Genomic DNA, 16,527 nt, shown 5'->3' with positions numbered 1-16,527 from the left:
CTGAATCATCTGAGTAGAGTCTCTTTGAGAACACCCCATTGAGGGCAGCTGTGCTAAATGCACTAGTAGGATAAAATAAATGTGTAATGAGAATGCTCCATCATTGGTGTGATTTAATTAAATATATTTTCACTTCATACTGATAAAAACCCTACATCTAAATCAAATTAATTTAAATTTATTTGTTTGTTTTTCTTTTAATTGGCAGCTGCTACTTATTTAAAAATTCTAGTAAAGACCTGCTCATGTTGTTTCAGAGGCTTTTAAGAATTTCAGTGTGACTGTAATATTTTCTCAGAGAGAATGTGCTGGAAATCTATTGTAAATGTAACCAAGTTCAATACTTGAATTAAAATATGGACAAGGATTAAACACACTCTAGGTTCTCTGTGCTTATATTCGCCTCAAAAAAAATCTGCTTCTAAATTATTTTCATTAAATGAAGCTTTTATATCTCTTTATTCCTTGACTAAGAAAGCAATGATTTGAAAAATTCAAGATATTGAGGTCTCAAAAGTGTCAGGGATGCTCAGCTTCAGAAAGCATAAGTAAATATGTCAGTGCAATATGCTCAAAATAAATTGCCGTGGATGCTTGTGGATAGACAAGTATTTCTGATCAGTTTAATCGGTCAAACTTTCATATAATTAGAAAGGCGCTGACTGTACTCATTCACGATCCAGTTAATAATGTCTCACTGCATTTTGTACAAAACAGGAGTGTGATGCATCTGGTGAATGCTTATCTAAGGTTTCTTGTAAGAAGTGGTAAACCTGAACACTGCTTTATGAATTTTCTATGCCTTTTTTTTTATATTGAGAAAATTAAACTATTAAAAACTGCTTTTGCAGTACTTGCTTGAATACCATCAAAAGAAGAAAGAACAGATTTTAGATTCCAAGTGCAGTTTGTCACTTATGTTTTAAGTTCTGCCTGCTTTTGATCTGTTTCAATATCTACACTTGGTGACCTGATGGCCAAGGTTCTACCTTGTATTGTTTTTTTTTTTGGTGACCAATCTTTTCCATTATGCCCAGTCAAACAGTCTGGCTTTCCAGCATTCTTCCCACCCCTCTTGTTATTTACTTACATGGGAGAAAAAGGACTGAGAAGTTCACAACCAAGGTGAAGCAAGAACAGGCTTTTCACTTGGTGATGTTATAACTGCCTTCAGATAAGTCTTGCAAATGAATACATTTCTGTCAAAGGTATGAGATAATAGAAAGCCTGGGTGGCTGGAATTGAGCACTGTGAAGTCTGAATGACCTCTTGGCAGCAGTTCATTGGAGTAAAATTTAATCTGGAAATAAAATTCAGGTTTATTTTTTTTTTTAAACCTAAGGATTGTTATGTGGTATGAGAAACCATCAGAATATTCCTCCTCCCCAAATTGTATCCCTCTAATGTGCCAGAGTTTTTTCTCATCTGCTCTTTAATGAGGTGTCTGATTATAGATTTTTGGTTTGTCCTGTTCTTCGTACAAGTTGGTGAAATTCAGGTTTTCCTGTAGATAAGCCTTTGGCTTTTCAGTTGCTTCTGCCTTGCAAAGAAATTAATTCCTTCAAGCCAGTGAGTCTGCAGCTCCAGCTGTGACTGTAGATGAATGTTCTTGCAGGGTCATGTACTGTAGCTCTGAACCAAAATAAAAGGATTAACAAGAGTTCACTTGGAGGAAAAACACTTAATTTCACTATAATAACTATGAGAATCCATAGGGAAAACCAATAAAGCTTTACTATTAAAATTGTTAACAAATGATTATTCCACCCTGACCTTCTCTTCCCGCTGTTATTGTACTTTTGAACAGTAACAAATGGTGGGATTGACCTAGTTCATGGTAGTGCTTTTGTCCCTGGCCTACAAATGATCTTTTTCTTGTAAAATAATTGCTAGTCTAGTTCTTATGAGAAACATTGATAGTATTTATGAAAGAAACAGTGTTTTCTGGTGCATTTCACACTATCTTCTGCCACAAAACTTTGCTTGGTGTGAAGGAAGAAGGGGCATCATGTAGACAGTGATGCTGGAACTGAGCCTGGCAGCCAGCAGTACCCACAGGATATATCTGATTGCTCCAGAGGAGCATGACTTATTGCCATAGCTAGCACAAACAGCTTTTAATGGTTCCTGGCAGAAAAGGAGGAATTCTAGGGTGAGCAACTCTCTTCAGTTGCACATATAGACCTCATTGTGTCATCTCCGAGCAGCACCTCTGCTCAGGAATGGGGGAGAGCAGAGGGGCTGCTGGCAGGGGCTTCCTCACTCAGTAATAACTCCGTTGGCTGTTGATGACTGTGGTACAGCTACTTTCTACTCCAGCAAGTGGTGTAGAGGGCCAAACCACTGCTCAGGGCATTAGTCTGATCCTTCAGGGCTCTCCTCTCTCTGATGGGGATGCAAGGAGAGGGAGGAAGGATTTTGATTCTAGTGATCTTGACTCTCTCCCCAGCATTTTAGGACTGCCAGCCTCAGGCAGCTCTATTGTCTGCGTAGACAAAGCAATACTTGTATCCATTTCCTTGAGAAGGAAGTCAGGTAATTAAAATTGACTAATGTGACTGCCCTGATTGGCTTAAGAAATCAAATAGATGAAAGTTGTCAATTTAAAGGTTAAATCTTGATATTAGCTTTGTCTTCTGCTTTATTTGGGCTTTGGAGATGGTGAACAAGTCCTGGTTGGTAAGCTGGTGACCATCATGAGCTCCTGTCTAAAAAAGGCCATAGTGGCCGTCTGGGTTCCCTGCTGGGAGCTCCTGGTGTTGAAGCCAAGGCATGAAGGCTGGTCTCCCCCAAACTGGTCTGAGGTTCTGCTTGAGCCCACACTTGACACCAAGAGCTGGAAGGCATTCTGGGTTTTGTCGTGTACTTTTGTGTTCCTTTTTTTTTTTTTTTGCTTCAAAGATTTTGTCCCTATGAGGCATGTTTATGTGCCTAGTGTATATTTTCAAAGACATATCATTTGTAAAAGTATTCATCAATCTGTCTTTCATCAGTAGGCAACCTAATACTTTTTCTTTTTTCAGATGAAAGGAAAATATATGGATAACATTGTGCTTTGTTTCAACAATTCTCATTTGTGACCAGATGAGAATCACACTCAACTTTGACTGGTGACCTACAAATTTTATTTCTCTCCAGTTTTGTTGCTTGCATGCTCAGGAATGTGGTTTTGGTTTTTTTCCCCTCTTCATGGTTATTTTGTGGAGCACCTTCTGAAACTGTAGAGACTACCAACAGTCCATAGAGATGGCCTAGGAGCCACAGTCTGAACAGAATTCCACATGAACTTTTTTCTTTGCTATACCCTTGCTCCGGCACTCTTTGAGCTGAATTTTTTTGATGGTCTCTTGTTTAATACTTAATGGAGCTTTAATTAGTCACAAGTGGCAATTATGCTCTAAAGTTAGGAATCGCAGTTAAATAAATTAGGTATGCTCTTTTATCAACTAATTTTATTTTTTTTAATGCCTTAAGTTCAGGTAGGCAGCTTGTGCTTTAGATTCTGTTTTTCCTACATTTTTCAGTGATGTTGGGTCTCCTTGCAGAGAAATTGCAGAGGTTCTGTTGGAAGAGACTTGAGTTTTAACAGCATGCTTTTTGGGAAGAGTTGGCTGACATTTTGGCTGGATTTTCAGGACCTTGGTGTTATAAGATGAAAATTATAGATCAAAGCCCCACTGCAGGCAATGGTACAACTGTCAGGTGTCTCTATATATGTTAGGTCTTCATTGGCTCATTGTGGAATTCACACCAGTGGGATTTACATGTGAATAGGGAACTGTAATTTAGGGTCTCCTGCTGCTACGTAATAGCTTGAATGTACACCAAGTTTATGAGATGCATTCTGGATAAGGCTAACTTACATTTGTCTGATTGATTTATTGATTTAATTTGTAAACAGAAGGAATATCAGAGGAGTCACTAATGAAATAAGAATATTACCTGATCCTGCTGTATTTTATTTCTTAACACAGAGATACACTGAAACCTCTGCTGCGTAACAGGGGGTGAGGTTCTCTAGGCTTTTAGACAGCTATGTAAAATTGGGGTGATGTGAAAAGACATAAAATAGAAAAGCTAATATTAGATAAAGCCTTTCAAATTTTGTAGATGATGAGATGGGTTTGTGCTTGTGGATTTTTTAAGCTTTGTCTCTTTATAAATGAAGTACAGGCAAACACAGTTGTAGCCCTATCCTGGGTGATGCTTTGCTAAGCCTGACTTACTGGAGTGTAGCATCCCATGAACTCTTCCCCCTTGGTCAATCTCCAAGCCCTCAGCCCTGGAAACATGAACTACTTACCATAGAGTCATCCCTCCCAAAGGGAAAAACAGTCTCTCCCATGGACTTGGTGTCACAACTTCCTCTGGTTTCTCCTTCCCCTGTCACTGGCTTGGTACCCCTGGTGCCCACCCCCCTACCCCTGGTGGCCAGGCCCCTCTGCCCACCTCTTAGCTCAAACCCCCCACCCCTTCCTCTTTATAAGCTGCCTGCTCCACGTGATTCATCCTCTTTCCCTGAGTTTGTCCTTCAGTGACAGGTTTACTCTGCTGAAATAAAACCTTGCGAAAGAACCTTTCTTGCCTCTATTGCTAAGCCAGTTGAGGTGAGCGTTGAGTGGAGGTTTGACTGCACTGGCTGAATGTTAACTCAGCCTGCCTTTAGACAGGAGAGGCTTGCTGGGGACAAGAGCAGCAGCACCTACCACTTTAACACCCACATTTTTACTGGAGTAGGCAACTGGGCTGTCCATGAGAGGCAACTGCACTGAAGCAGCAGAAATCAGAATGTTCTTCCGTGTGCTGCAGATTGCTGGAACCTGAGTGGGACCTATGTGGAGACTGCATTGTGCCCCTTAGATCTGATGGAGATAGTTTTGTAATGCACAGTTATAAAGAGGAGATGTGTGTTATAGGTGGAGCTCACAATAAAGTATGCTGTCCTTTGTCAGAGCAGACCCACCTGTGTGCTGTTATGAAGAAGGGCTTTTCCTGTGCCCTAGAGAGCATGTTATGTCCATGCAGTTTATGGTGCTATGCTTGCAGACATGGGAGTTAACTGCAGTACACGAAATCTGAAAGGTTAATTTCCCGACTGCATAGTTACTCAGTTAATCAAGCAGACACATGTAACAATAGCAGTGCACATTTTTTTCCAATTCAGTATTTGATTTATAAAAAGAAGACTTTTCAGAGATACCATTTAACTGATGTAAGTTGCAGAGCTCTTGAACGTACTCACGTTGTGGTTCTAAAATCAAAATGCAGCACTAAACATAGCTGTGTCCAGAATTTTAAAGTATTCTGTGTACCTGGACACTTAAACACAGAGCCTTCTGACAGAAAAAAAAAAAAAAGGAAAAAATATTAAGGAAACATGTAATTCACATTTTGCATAAGTCATTCTTTCTATAAAATGCAACCATAATTTGGAAATGTTATTTCTTTTTCTGTGAGAACTGAAAAACTTCTCTAGAACTACTGTGAATTAGCATCAACAAGTGAATATGTAGATGCAGCATAGGAGCCAAATCATCAAACTGACTGTGGATTACTGTTTCTCTTTTGATTCTTCTATTTTTACATATCATGTCGATTTTTTCCATCTATTATTAGTCTTGTAAGTAATTGTGTTACTTGAGGCTCTGATTCTGCCTCAGCAAAACCTATCAGAACTTTGAAAGCATGATGAAAGTCTAAATCATTTGAAATAAAAAAAAATCCTTGCAAATTCAGTGTCACACTGAATTCTGAAATATTATTTTTCTATTTGCAATGGATTTGGTGGCTTTTATATTGTGTAACATGCTATTTCTTTTTAAACACTTAGGAGTTTACCAGGTCTTTTTATGTGGTTGTTGAAGCATTGCCCTGGGACAGAAGTAATGATGGATGGATGAACAGAATACACTTCAGGTAAGAAATCAGATACATGCCATTTGGTATGGCTGTTCATTAACTTTCCTCACATTGTTTTGGTTCAGCCTCAATAGCAGCAGTATTTAATGTTACACCACTAAAATTCACTGAATATAAAATATAAATCTCTTGTCTACATGAATGTTTACATATATCTCTCTGTAAATCAGTGTCAGCAGGTTTCTTGTTTTCCTTCTAGATTTGGTAACCCTGGTAACAGATGCTGCTGCTGTTTCAGTCTTTACCCTTGCTACTGTATAAATTTCCTTAAGAATTGTATTTCACATTAGTGGTTACAACTAGAGGTCTGAATATAAGAATGACTTCAGCATTTCTTGTGTGGTTTGGGTAACTTAACTTGTTCTTTAAGGCTGTGCCAATTCAGGATATAGTTGTCAGGTTTTTGATATCCTTGGAAGTTAATGCAAGCCTGTTAGAGCCTGCACAATGGCAAGCCAAAGTTGGTATTGATTTAATGCTTGCTGTGCCACAAGCTTTGTAAGAAAACATGGGCAAAATCTTTAGTTTCCATATCAGTGGTAACCAGTTGCCTACGTACCAATATGCTTGTATTTCTGGTAGAGAAAATAGTGGGTCCAGAGGGCTTTTCTTTTTTTTTTTTTGTTTTGTTTTTTTTTTTTTTTTTTTTTTTTTTTTTTTTTTTTTTTTTTTTTGTTGTTGTTTGTTTGTTTGTTTGTTTTTGTTTCCACAACTCTGATATGCCCAGACCTTTCTGTGCGCCTGAGGATCACCTTGCTGTGCTGGCAGGGTGGAGCTGCCAGGCAGCCAGTGCTCCAAAGTGAAGGTGGGTACTGCTGAGTGCACATTTCAGCTACAGTGAAAGGGCTTGGCCTTATGTGTAAGTGCTGTTTGAAGTCACACTTGGGGTTTGGTATCTTTGGCCTTCCAATTACCCATGTCTCCTTTTCCTTTGTGAGAGCATTCTGAAGACAGACGTGGTGGAGATTGCATTGTGTTCAGGTTGGAGCCAGATGTGTTAAAGAGTTGTCTTAAGGCAAGGACACAAAACATACAAAGGAAAGATCCTGGAGTTTACTTTATTTTCCAACGTGCAGGGTATGAGAGCATAAATATAGAAAACACAATGTAAGTATCTGTGGATCAAGGACCAGGTTAGGCATAGAGATTTAGGGAAGGCATAGCAGCCTCCTGTCCTATGAAGTGACTGATGGCTGGTGCCAAGAGAGGAGAGTGCAGCATGTGATTGCTTTCCAGATCAAACTCTCATGCTCCACAGATGGACATCTGAGTCAGTGCTGGCTTCTTTGATGAGTAGTCTTGGCTATGCTTTCCCTTTCTGTGGATTTGTGAGGTTATGATTTGATCCCAGGTGGACTTTTAGGCTCTGCCACTTTAGTGCTCTGGATACCCCAGGTGAATTCTGGGAGGGTGGAAGCAAGTAGTCCCTGAAGTTAGTTTTGGATCTCCTACTTGCTAATTTCATTTAAACTGGGGACTGGGTTGACATGCCAGGAGATTCAGGAGTTGAGTTGAGCCTTTTCTGCTCCAGTGGGGTGGTAGGAAAAGATGATGGGTGCAAAGCTTTAAAGAGAGTATAAAAAGCAGCTAGACTAAAATTTCCTTGAAGTGAAATGAAACTATGGGCTTTCTGTGGCCCTCCCACTGCTAGTGCCTTCCTAATGAACAGGTTTGAGGCAGCTGCTTGGACCTGTCTTGCTTTCATCTTTTAGTTTCTTTCCCATGATTTTAATAGGAATTTGGGGTTTATGTTCTGTACCTCCTAGAGTTACAGAAAGCTACAGAGAAGATGCTATGTCATCTTTTAAGCAGTCATCCTGCCATTTTTTTTCCCTGACAGGATTCAAAATTGTGTGGAAGAAACTATCATAAATTTAAAATATCCTGAGGATACATACTCAATGGGTTGAGCCTCCCAGCAAGACAATAAAATATAGCACCATTAATCAGAACTGAACTATATTTTTTCTTGTTGTTTTTCTTTTGCACATTTAAAACATTGCATTTGGGTTCACAGAAACTTTAGATGGACTAAAAGAAAAAAAAAAAAAAAAGAATTGCCCAGTGATGCCTTTGCAGCAAAATCAGTGCACTGAGTACCTGTGCACTGAGACTGTTCATGTGTTGAGGCTATGGAAGAAAGTGTGAATATTGCATAAATCGACCTGACTTGCTGAGATGGAGTCTCAGAAAAACACTATGCAGTATATATGATGTTAACTATTTTGGTAGGATTGCTGAACGGGAAAAGGCTGAAAGTGAGCCTCTCTGAAAACCTAAAATTTGAGACTGTGAGTGCGCTAAGTACAGAATTCAGAATACATTTTCCATGTAAAGGCATTTCAAATTCTGTAAAAGCTAACAGAAAGTAAAACAGCTCTTAGCTATAATCTTAGAGCCAGTTGAAGGAGAATAATTTAATTATTCTGATTCTCCTTCTTGGCAGAGAATATTTGGGAGACTGAATTTATGCAGCTGGATAGAAGTTTGGTTTATTTTTGCTCTTAATTTTTGTTTTTATTAAAAACAGTGGAGATCTTGGACTTAATAAGTGATTACAGAACCAGATGAATGTTGTACACTTTCTTCTATCCCAAGTGCTCTTATCTTCCCTTCTGTGTCCATATTTGGGGCTAAATCCTTATGAGATACAGGGCAAATTGGATGAAGCATATCATTTAAGGCTATTTCACTTGAGGATGACTCCACTGTGTTCATACTGATGACTCATGGAAAAACATGTAAAAGACTACAAAGCCAGCTTGCTCACTTAGAGGAAAGTGTTGGGCACCTCAAGCCCCCAGAAAATGGGCAAAGGATTTCCCCTGAATCCCTTTTATGAGGCTGATGGACAGCCAACTTGCTTGTGGTACAAAATGATCAGGTATTTAATGGAGAACCAAAAGAAGGAACACCAAATGAAAAAGCTTTGCAATACTGGAACTGTGGGTGAACTGTTTGCTCACTGATTTAAGCCTTCAAAAGGGAGATGTGATGGGGAGAAGGGAAAAGCTGCTTTGTTTTCCTGTACAACAGGAAAACAGGGAGGACTGGCTGAGAAAAATGTGTTGAGAGATTTTGGAAATGGAGAAAGTGAATTGGACTATTTGATTAGACTAAGGAGAATAAGGCATATCCACAGATCCTCTGGATGCATGGGAATATGTGGAGGTGGATTGTTTCTTGCCAGAGATTCGTATAAAATTGTAAAAACAGAGCAGGTTGTGGATTTTTTTTCTTGCCTTTTTTTTTTTTTTTTTAAATCTTTATTTTCTGTAGCAGGATATAACTAGATTGTAAACTTTGGCAGGACTTTTAACGTCTGAATACTTCTTGAAACTCTGACAATGTTTTTGTTAAATTAATTCTGGAACTAGGATAAATGAAAGATTTTTTCTATAGTCTCCTTCCTGTTAATTAGATGAAACAGTAAGTTTTATATTTGTGCAGAAGGAGGTCAAAACAAGAAATTGAGATTGGAAGAGCCAAACAAGGCTAAATAATGAGCCAATTTCCCAAACTGGCATTGACCTACCAAGAGTTTGCAAAAGTATTCTTGCGAGCTTCCTTTATTATTAGAACCTCTTGAACAGAATAATCCCATCCAAATAGCTATAAACACTTTCCAATAGAGAAGTGTATGATCTAGTTTTTGACTGAAACACAGTATCACAGTGCTTGGAAAGAAGTGAAGATTCTGGGGGCAGTTCCTCTAGCACATTGCACTAGAAACTTGTTGCAGTTGCTCTTCGCAAACCCTTCTTAATTGGACTGCAGTAGAGTGAATTCGAAACATTGTTTGCCTTTTTTTTTTTTTTTTCAGTAGGTGTAGACAGTTAAATGCCTGAGGTGGCAGCCAGAGTTTTCATTGATGTCTGAAATTTTAAGCAGAGCACTGTTTGCAGAAATGATCGTTCTAGGATTATCTCAACAGGAATTCAGCAATTATAGGATGCCTTTCTACATTCTGTGTTTGGAACAGAGAAGGGAAAAATAAAGGTGCATTTATTCTGTACATGATTATAAATCTGTTTTGGAGAGACAGGGATAATTTTGATTAGGCTTCATTCCATTCATGGTGCACCTGTCAGGAGCAGGACAAGGACATGATGGAAATGTGCTCAGAGGGGGTGGGAACAAAACCATTGAACTTGAGATTTGCATATGCAGTTCTCTTCAGCTGGGGAAACGTAGCCTTGAAGGAGGCATCAGAACAGGTCACAGTTCAATTACCTGCTCTGGTGAGATGCTGGTGGGAAGCAATGCAGAAATAAACTAGATCTGCTGTTACAACTTTTGGTTTGTTTCCTTTTTGTTGCTTTTCCTGTGACTCACTGATGTAACTGAAAGTGAGGGAGAGAGCTGTGCTGATCTCCATCAGCTGCATCTGTGGCCAATACCAATCATCCGTTTTTTTTTTTTTCTTTCTGAGGAGGTTGGGAGTGATCTTAAAAGCACAGATCATTCATGTCAAGAAGAGTTTCTGAATGCTGCTGAAATACATTAAATAATACTTGGTTAGCATGGAAAAGAGGTATAGTTAAAATTCTTGCAGTGTTTCAATTATAATTCCTTTATTGTTTCAGTTGCTTATAACTTCCTGAACTACTTATGTCTCAAACTGAAATTTTCCAGACTTGATGTTGGCCTGACAGTGACCTTTCTTCTCTTTTCTTCTTTGTTTCTGTTTTCTCTGTAGTATTGAATGAATATGGCTTGGGCATTTCATCTGTAATGAGAAGAAAGTAGCAGCAAAATACTTTATAGATATTACATTAAAACTCTGAACAGCTCAGAGTTTTTTTAACAGCAGTGCAGCTGTTAAAAAAATGGTGAAAATCATCAAAAGTGCTTTTTGAACATTATGAGAATCTGTGAGAGTGGGCACTTAGATATCAACTTTAGGTCTTGAACTTTCTTTTCTCTCCATCATGCACAGCCATTACATGCTGTCACAATTATAACATGCAGGTTTTTTGCCTAATCAATGATCAGCTCAATAAAGAAGTAGTCCTTGGTGAAAGAACAGATCTGTTTTTCACTGTATGCCATGACCCTGGCGAGACAGGGCTTTGAAAGTTCAGGCAAGTGCTGTGGAATGGGAGCCCTCTGGGGCATTCCTCCTATTCCACAGTTAAGGTTGAAAATGCTCAAGTTTTCAGAAACTCTTCTGGCAAGAAAATTGTTTAACACAAATCTTAAATAAACTTTTTGATCAACTCTACTCAAGCTGTTGGGTGTAGTAGTTTAACAGAACCCAAATCTCTAAGGGGATGAGATTTAAACCTGGAATGGAAATGATGGAAATAAATCACCCAGAGTTTTCCTTTAAATTAATGCTAATATCATGTCTATTTATTAACTTATGTAAAGGCTACTGGTCGTGATGGTGATGTTGCTAAACAGCAAACAATGGGGTTTGACTTCTTGACTCGTAAATTGTGTTTCAAAAAAAAAAACAAACATGTGCTTTCATGTTGGCTTGGTCACAGGCTCACTTTGCCTTAAAGACTGGTTTTTGCCAAGGAGAATCATTGTGACTATGTCTAAAAAGAAATATAAAAACCTTTTCATTTCTAGAATTGGTGCTCATGGTCTTTTGTGTTCCATGGGAAATACACTTCATGTGCATTCATGAATCATCTCTGTTTCTGTGGCTAAATGGTTCTGTATTCCTAGTGATGCAGACAAGTGTCTCACTCCAAGAGCTGCAGGGCAGCAGCAGTGAGAGGATGAGAACTGAGCTGCCAGTAGACCTGGCAGAGTTTCCCTATGCTCTTCTGTCCTCTAACTTATGTTTTAAGTGAATTCCCTAACTCTGAACCTCCTGTGTAATATCACAACTCCCTGATCTTGTAGAGGACTGTAAAAACTTTTTTCATGTCTTATTATAAACTTATATCTTTCACCTGCAAGCTTGTCCCTTGCAGGAGCTCAGGAGTGCTGTTCAGCCACTGCTTCAGCAGCACTAGGTAAAAGTAATGTAAAAAGAAAGTGCAAAGCTGCTAGGTAAAAGTAAGGTGCCCATGGCATAAGCTCAACTTTACATGTTGCCAGAGAATGCTTAATCCTTGTTGGAAAATAGTACTATATATTTTCTTTAAGATTTAAAGGTCTCAGGATATAGGGTTTGGTCAAAAAGTACAAAAGTTCTATCACAACCACTTTCACCTTCAACAATAAATGAAAATGTATCTTCTGCACCACAGTGTGAAACAACTGTCTTGAGCTTGCTTTGATCTGTCATAAAAAGCAGAGTCTAATACCAGAACTTTAAAGAAAACTGCACTGTGTCTCTAGTTTATGTCTTCAGAATGGGAGAAATTTTCTTAAATCAGCCACCAGATTTTTGGTCCAATCTACTATTCTTTTGTTGACAGTCTTGGATTCTAAATTATTTCAGGCATCCTAACACATGGCAAATTATTAAAGTGGAATTGCTTGGGAGAGGTACAGTAGTAAATTTCAGATTCAGCAATTAAAGTACAGCCTTGTCCTTAAAGCTGGCTTTGATGGTCCTAATGAGGAAGAATAATGCATCCTTTGGCATTGGCAGCAGGTAGTGAGAACCGCTGCAGATGCTGTGGCCACTCCCAGGTGGTCTCAGAGTCCTCAGTGAGTCCTTTGCTCTTCACTATAAGCTGCCTGGATGTCATCAGTTGTGGCTTCTTATTTCTTGAGGCACAGCCTTGGTTGTCTGTGGTGTGGCTGCGTGGCCAGTTTCCAGACTGCCCCCCCCAGGATGCACTCTCACACTCTTCTGTGTTGTCTTTGGGCTTATACTTTCAGTTACTTTCTTAAATGACAAATTTTTGGAGAACAAGCATATGTTTCTACCACAGATATTAAAATGAAAACTCAGTAATTGGCAAATACAAAAATTAGTTGTTTTGATATTTTTGGCCCTTTTTTTCTCTAAACACTGCACTTGGACTCTTTCAGGTGTTCAGCTAGGTGCTGGTTCCTTAACCAGCTGTAGGATATTTAGAGGGGATTTCTACTAGGAGCATGGAACTAATTTTATCGTGTTGACTTTCTATTCAGTGGTTTCTGTATTGCTTTTTTCCTTGTAATCTACACTTTAATTATAGGTATGAGCATTTAGCCAGTTAGAATGGGCTCTGGTGTTTGAAACTTTAGTAACAAAAGTCTTTCTGTCTTGGGGTATTTAAAAACTAACCTTTAACCTGTTAAATCAAGTTAAATGGGGAGTGATAGCCTTAACTCTTTTTTTTTTTTTTCTTTCAGCTAATTTATTATTAAATAGTCTATGGTGATGAGTACTTCTGAAAAATTCAGTTAAACTTTTGAAATGCCAATCTGGAAATCAGCTTTGCTTTGTCACTTCCCCAGCTCCCATAACCCTTCTCTTATATTTGGGCTCTATAAGTTAATGAAAGACACACCAGACACATAACCCAGTATATGCAGTATAGGCAGAAAAAGCTCCCTGAGAAAGCTGAAACAACTCCCACGCAGTAAATTCATGACTTGCTCAGCACTGCTGCTGAAGGAGGGATCAGAATAGCTTTTTCTTTTTTTTTTTTTTTTTTTTGTGCCTGGATAATTGTGTGAATGTGCCCCATGTGCCTGACCTCCCTCCCCCACCTTCCCAGGGACTGCAAAAGTAACCATAATCCTTACGCCTCCTGCTTCCTCACCAGAAAAACACATCAGCTCTTCGCTTGGAAAACATCCTGCTTTGCAGATGTGCTATGTTCCAGGGAGGATGGCCCTCTCTTGTTCTCTGAGCTCCTCAGATCAGCCCTCTTGGAACATATTAATTCTGGTTACACTGCTGCTCTGCAAACAGTCACAGCAGTCTCTTTTCTTATTTCAGGGACCACTTCAGGAGGGCTGTGTTGCACATCGTATATCGTTTTTGGTCTTTGGGTGCATGTGCTGACTCAGTTTGCAGTCAACCGAAAATCCAGCTTGAAAGTTCAAACTTGTTTTAGAACGTTTACAATTAGCACAGAGTAGGGGCAAGTTAAACTGAGGTGGAAATGCTCTTATTTTACAAGGAATGAAAGAGTGTAGTGCTTATTGCTCTGCTGGAGGTGACACAAGGGTTTGTACCCATCATGGTATGGAGTGGGCTGAAGGGGGAAGCTGAGCCTCTGCTCTGTGTCCCAGCATTGATCAGTGCTGCATTTGCCTGAGAAAATGTGCAGTGTGTCTGTAAAAAGTACCAATGTGTCTGTGACTGTAAACTGGGAAAGGCAGCACAGGGTTGTCCGGTCAGGAAATCGTCAGGCACAGAGTCACCAGTGAGGTGGCAGACCTAAGGAAACTGGCAGTCTGGAAATGAAGACCTAGGAATTTAGGCACAGTCAGAGCAGGACTGAGCAGGAATATTGTCTGGTTGGCAGTCTTGCATTGCTGCCATCTGATGGAAGTGGTGTATACTCGATTCAAGCCAGCACCAATCCTTTCTTTACTTGCCCAGGACAGAAATATTGGTGTGAGAGAATTCCGTGTGTGATTGAGTCGCTCTGCTTAGACCACCCTTGGGCAGGCAGACTGGAATCTATGTTGGTGGCAGCTCAGAGTCTCTGCCATCTGTAGGTTCAGATATGCTGCAGATTAGGCCTGTTTCCAGCTGTCTCTTTTATGGCCATACCCTTAGTCTGATCCCAAACATTAAGAGATTAGGTTTCTTGAAATATCAGCAATTGTTGGCCCCCCTGGCTAGAGCAAACCACTTAGCCCACAGATGTGGGAAGGCTTGAATAGGTTTTCAGCATGAAAGAAATGTTGAGCTCCCAAGATGTATAATTTATACAGAGGAATAGTTTTTCACCTGCAGAGTGTTGGTAAATGGTGTTTTTCTGTACTTTGGTCAAGGGCGTGCACTGATAAGCTGAGGGAAAGAAAAGCAGTGAAGGTAGGGTTTCTTCTATGGGATGAATGCAATAAAAATAGGAATATGCACCACAGATGGAAAGTGCTGACTACTCAGAGCTTTCTAAATGCATGCTAGTTTAAAACTTTCATCTTATTTTCTTTCCGGAGTGTATTGCAAGTTTTGAGCCTTCCATGTTTCAAAACAGAGCCTTTATCATAAGGAAAAGTAGAGCATTTACTACCTTAAGATCTATTAAAAATCCACAAATGGCAGGCAAAACAGAGAGGTTTTGATTCATATGCTGTACCTCCTGAGGAAGAGTCTGAAAATAAGCAAAAAATGAGGTTTTGATGCTTTGGCTGTCTAGAATTTTGTGAAGCTTTGGAAAAGGTGTACAAAACATAGCACGCAAGCTGTTGCTTGTTCAAAGGGGACCACTGCCCAGCTCCACTGCTTTGTAATGGTAAACACTAAGTTTCAGTGAAGGTAAACACTGCCACCATAAAGAAAAAGGCCATGCTCCAGGTCCTGTATATGAAACTAGTTCCAGGACTTGGGTGCACAGGTCCTTCCTGCAGTGCAGGTCTCCTGGCACAGGGCTGGATACTCCCTTGGTTTTGTGCCCCAGGCCATGATCTAGACCTAGATGTGCCTGAATCTCTGCAGCAGAGATATTCATGGTAAAGCTTAGTGTGGGTCAAATATGTGTGTGACTTGTTAATGAGGAAAATGTCTGACAATTTCAGACTTGCTTTGAGTAGCTTTTCATATTTTGGTTCACTGTCTTATTTTCCTGTTTGGACATTCTTAGTGAAAAATTCTCCTAACATGGCATAAATTGTTGTCTTTTTTGGAGGGGGCACTGTTCATGAGGAGCACTGTAATTTGGAAACATCGACTCTGAGAACAGTGATGCATTCTTCTGTTTGGTCATGGAATCACAGAATGGTTTGGCTTTAGAAGGGACATGTAAAAATACCATTTATTCCAGCTTGCCTGCCATGGGCAGCATTATTTTTCACTGGATCAGATTGCAGAAAACCCCATACAATCTGAATCTGGACACTTTCATAGGACAAAAATTAGATTGCATTAATTTCCTTGCATATTCTTCACATTAAGGAAATAATTTATGTTATCACATATAGTTGTTTTGAATTTTACAGAAATGAAGAGAATATTTATTATGTAAATATTGGCAGAATGGACATGAACATTTTACATCTATAGCTTGTCTTACCAGTCAACACAAAAAGGCATATTTCCTCTTGGAAAAAAAAAAAAAAAAAGGCCAGGCCAAGTTCTACTTTTTCAGATCCACAGGGGTGTAAAAAGCAGTTCTGTTGATGTCTCTGTGATGAGTTAAAATTTTTGCTTATACAACTGAGGGGAGAGTCTGACTCATAACTTTCTAAAAAGTATACATTTATCCTTATTTAAAAATCTCAAACTTTCAAAAATCGCTACTCTAAATCCACTTCATTTTTTTAATCTGTAAATCCTCCCACATAATTCACTTTCAGACAGCTGTGATTGCCTTCTCCTGCTTGCAGCTGTTCCCATTTTCTTGAAGTGTAGACTCATCGAAGCATTTGGTGTTGACATCATTGGTTTAATTCAGGGGAAACTTGCTCACTAATCTGTCAGTGTTAACCATAGACAATGTGTAAGTACACACATACCTATAGTATGTGGTACACACATTTAGGAGTGACTTCATCATGTGGTTTGGTCTACAAAGCCAAGGAGGAGAACAACGC

At 39.3% G+C, this 16,527-nt stretch overlaps 1 long non-coding RNA gene across 15 annotated transcripts in view; it reads left to right on the top strand.

Moving 5' to 3' along the window:
* The window catches only part of LOC119698323, a 260,819-nt gene that overhangs the window by 76,576 nt on the left and 167,716 nt on the right, over window positions 1-16,527 (top strand). For all 15 annotated transcript variants that reach the window (XR_005256106.1, XR_005256115.1, XR_005256113.1 and 12 more), the window contains exon 3: window positions 5,831-5,916. This is a non-coding gene — a long non-coding RNA (uncharacterized LOC119698323). The remainder of the gene's footprint in view (window positions 1-5,830; window positions 5,917-16,527) is intronic.

Source organism: Motacilla alba, chromosome 2 (assembly GCF_015832195.1).
Source record: "Motacilla alba alba isolate MOTALB_02 chromosome 2, Motacilla_alba_V1.0_pri, whole genome shotgun sequence".
Lineage (NCBI taxonomy): Eukaryota > Metazoa > Chordata > Aves > Passeriformes > Motacillidae > Motacilla > Motacilla alba.
This window is presented reverse-complemented; position numbering and strand designations above follow the sequence as displayed.